This window comes from Petaurus breviceps, unplaced genomic scaffold, assembly GCF_028583685.1.
Source record: "Petaurus breviceps papuanus isolate PSGF00001 unplaced genomic scaffold, PetGlider_PUasm1.0 37, whole genome shotgun sequence".
In the NCBI taxonomy this organism is placed as follows: Eukaryota; Metazoa; Chordata; class Mammalia; order Diprotodontia; family Petauridae; genus Petaurus; species Petaurus breviceps.
The window spans coordinates 57,942,693-57,947,375 of record NW_027186296.1 but is presented as its reverse complement, the minus strand read 5'-3'; positions in this window follow the sequence as shown (position 1 = coordinate 57,947,375).

Below are 4,683 nucleotides of genomic sequence, written 5' to 3'. Positions count from 1 at the left end.
TTCAGGATTTTGGTTTCTATTTGTATAAAGAGAATTCTGTCCCTACTACCCCCAAAATTTCATATTTGTTTCTGAAGTATTTTTGCTGTTAGGAATATTTGTCTTTTCATAGATCTCTCAGGAAGAGGAGTATTTTATTTGTCATGGCTCATTTTTTTCAGTAAATAACTCACTAAATTAGAAGCAAATTTTCAAATGAAAAATAAATTCTGACACTTCACACTTATCAGATTGACTAATATGACAGAAAAGGAAAATGACAAATTACAGGGATGTGGAAAAATTGGAACATTAATATACTGTTGGTGGAGTTGTGAACTTGTCCAACCATTCTAAGAACGTTTGAAACTATACCCAAAGGGCAACAAGAATATGAATACCCTTAGACCCACCAGTACCACTACTATATCTGTATCCTAAAGAGATCAAAGAAGAAGGAAAAGTTCCTATTTTATACAAAAATATTTATAGCAGCTCTTTTTGTGGTGACAAAGGATTGGAAATTGAGGGGATACCCATTGATTGGGGAATGGCTGAACAAGTTGTGGTACTAGTTACTGTCCTTTGCGCTAAGAAGAGGAACATGATACGTGTCAGGTTCAAGGTACAGTGTGTGTCCACCTGTGGCTGATCATACCAAGATGAGCTCACAAGGCTCTACTACAGGTTAGACATAAATAGTTCACACAAACATTTGGATTGGAGATGTCTAAATTTTCTCATCTCACATTTCTTTTGAGCTACTACAATTCTGCTTTGCTTATACAATGCCTTCCTTGAGGCAAGCACACCATGCTGGATGGTTCTGTGCCAGTGTCTCCCATGTATAATAATGGGTTCCAAACTTCTTCAGAAAGACCTTGAGGGTGGCTTTGTATCACTTCCTCTGACCTCTGTGTATGCATATGCCTTGAGTGAGTTCTAAATAAAATAGTTGTTTTAGGTTTGGCATTTGAACAATGTGGCCAACCCATCAGAGTGGCACTCTCTTCACTAGAGTCTAAATGCATGGCAGTACAGCTTGAGAAAGCACGTCTGTGTCCAGTACCCTATCTTGCTAGGTGATCTTCAAAATCTTCGTAAGACAATTCAAATAGGAGAGATTTTGTTTCCCGGCATGGCATTTGTATACTATCCAGGTTTCACAAGCATACAACAATCAGCACAATGGATCTATAAACCTTCAGTTAGGCAGCCTAATACCTCTTCTCTCCTATGCTTTCCTTTGGAGCTAGCTCTAGCAATGTGTGCATCAACCTCTTTATCAATGTGTATATGTAGCAGCAAGCACCCTAGCATACCCAGGATGGCTGCTAGCACAGGTTCTTTGATCTGCTTTTTTCTAAAGGAAAGCAACTCAAAAAAGGGGTTAGCAATCTTACTGTAATCAAACATATATCATGTACCTAGTTCAGGGGAAAATGTCAGCACCCTGAACTTCAGAGAATACAAAGAGAAGTTACAAGCAGACAAAAATCCAGACATAGAAAATAACACAATTCAACAAACCAACAGACAAGGCTCCTAGTTGTCTGACCATCACATAACTACATAGTTAGTCACTGGAGAGAGAAGCACCAACATCTGGATTTTCAAAGCTGGAGGGATCAATGGCTGCCCCGAGTCTCATCTGGCCAAATCACAGAATTCTTCCCAAAGTGAGCCCCAAAGCAAAACCTCACCTCAAAGGTGTGTGTGTGTGTGTGTGTGTGTGTGTGTGTGTGTGTGTGTGTGTGTATAGCCTTCTTCAGGGTTAGAGAATATCACAACGCTCATGACCCACTGCCTGATTACAAAGTACCAAGATGTGGGCATTCTTGAAAAACAAGCCTGCCCTAAGCAAGCTTCTCTGTTGGACTCTGCCCCAACTTTCAATAAACTCCTCCCACTACAGGCTACATGTGACCACATTCAGCCTATTAGGGTGCGGAGTATATTTTCCAATCCGCAAAGGTCCTCAAATTCACTTAGCCTTATTAAAGGGCAGGGAAGATCTTCAAGTTACCATTACCTTTACACTATATCAGTAGAAAGTACACTGTCATGGTAAGTGAACTTACCCACAACATTCAAAATTTCTCCATTTGCTATAACTGATGGTTCCACATTTTCTGGCTAGTGCAGAACTTTTGTTTTCTGGGTATTAATTATGAGGCCAAAATTAGCACAAGTGGCAGAGAATCAATTCATACTCTGTTGCACCACAGAGCCTGCATTGAGTACACACTCATCTGTGAACAAAAAAAAAAAAATGTACACCAGCTCTCCCTCCACTTTAGGCTTGGCTTTGTAACCTCTTCAAGTTAAAGTACCATTAGTGTAGTGGCTAAGCTCATTGCCATTTTTGTTCTTGATGAGGAAGTATGAAAACATCATGCTAAAAAGCATGGGAGCAAGCATGCATAGCCCTGTTTACTCCCTTGGTGTAATGGTAATGTAATTTTTAATTTGAAGATCCCTTTTGTTGGCAAAAGTAGCAGGTACTTAACACTTAGTAAACTGATCATGCGTCTGATTGGGGGAACAGAAGGTATGAACTCCTGTCTCCTGTTAACTGATGTAACAGGAAGGGGTTGGCAGAAAGAAGTGAAGTAGGCAATTCTGTGTATATAAGAAAAGCCCCAGAGAGGCACAGTCAGAATTTTCTTGAGACCGATATCTGGTGGCAGAACAGCTACAGAAGAATGGAGAACTGAGTCCTGAAAACTTGTGGTGGTGGAGCTTCTTCTGAAAAGTATTGCAGGAGTCCAGAGCTAGGAGCCCAGGAGCCCAGGTGACTGAAGCATGACCAGGATGCTGAGACTTTGTTTGTTTGTGGCTTGGTTGAGCCTTGAATTCCTTGGAGCAGAAATGGTGAAGGAGCTGACATGGACCAGACCCTGTGAACACCAGTATGGAGCAGGACCTACCCAGAGAGCTGGACAAGGAACTGGGAGCTGTCTGCCAGTGAACCCAGGTGACAGTCTGGTGAACCCAGGTAGAATCTGGTATCCAGAGAATCTCAGAACAGGCCCCAAGTCAAGATGAAGAAAAGACCTTTCCTTGGATCCTGAGTAATTATGGAATTATTGAATGGAATATTGAATTATGGAATTATTGTTTACTAGTGACCTAAGGGGTGGAAGATTTTGTGGATGACACTTAGTAAGACTTTACTGAATAAGTGACTGATTGTACTTTGAGTACTTTGACTATTGTTACTGATTAGTGACTAATTGAGTTAATCAAGACTTTGCCCCAAGAGTGGAGGACTTTGACTATGTACTTTGATACTACTGATAAGTGACTGATTGAATTAAGAGTGGCAATTTTGTGACTGATTGAATTAACTTGAGTGACTATTTTACTTTGAGACAATGTTGTGAATATTATATTGTGATTTTCTGTGATAAGTTGAAATATGGTGAATGCTGTATTTTGAATTATGCTGTACCTTGATTTTCCATGGATGTATTGCTTTTGTTATCTAATAGAGTGATCACTATACTGAGTAATCAGAACCTTAAAAAAAAAGCTGTTCACAGTAGCAGTTCTGGAAAGCTTCTGTGCATGGCATTACAATTGGTGACTGAGAAAGCATGAAACTATTGTCAATTATCCAGAACCTGTGTAAGCATGTGCACAACAAATTGTGGCACATGATTGTGATGTAATACTATTGTGCTATAAGAAATGATGAGCAGGATGTTTTCAAAAAAACCTGGAAAGATTTACATCAACTAGTGCAGAGTGAAGTCAGCATAAGCAGAACATCATACAAAGTAACAGCAATATTATAAGGATGATCAAATGGGAAAGACTTAGCTACCTCTCATCAAGGCTCCTGTTCCTCAGATTTGCAACCTAAGAGTCCTCACCTGGATAGTAAGGACAGGACTCCTCACTATCTCTCATACCCCCCCCCATATCCAATTTGTTGCTAAGGCCTGTTGATTTGATTTTGGAGCATGTCTCAAATATACTCTTTTCTTTCCTCTGACTCTATCATCACTTTAGTGAAGGCCCTCGTTGCTTCATGCCTGTATTTTGCAATAGCCTGATGGTGGGGGCTTTCTGCTCAAGTCTCTCCTCTCTGCAATAATCTATCACCCAGTCAGTCATTCAAGTGATTTTCCTAAAGCACAAGGCTGACCATATCACCCCCCACCCCCATTCAATGAGCTCCAGTGGCTCCCTCTTGCCTCCAGAATCAAATACAAAATGATCTGTCTGAAAATCAAAGCCCTTCAAAACCTATCCCCCGCCCCCCGCTTCAGTCTTATTATGTCTTTTTCCCTGGCAAGTACTATGTGATCCAGTGACAGTGGCCTCCTGGCTACTATACAAACAAAACACTCCATTTCCCAGATCTGGACAACTTATTTTTGGCTGTCCCTCATGCTTGGAGTGTTTTCCCTTCTCCATTCTGACTACTGATTTCCCTGGTTTCCTTGGAGTACCAACTATAATTACTTATTTTACTGGAAGTTTTCCTTAGTCTCTCTTAATGTCTTAGTGCCTTCTCACTATTAATTACTTCCTATTCATCCTTTATATAACATGCTTTGTATGTATGACATATATACATATATATGTATGTGGACATATATGTATAAATGCAGAGATAGATAAATGTCCACACGTGCTTATGTGCTCCCTCTCTCTCTCTCTCTCTCTCTCTCTCTCTCTCTCTCTCTCTCTCTC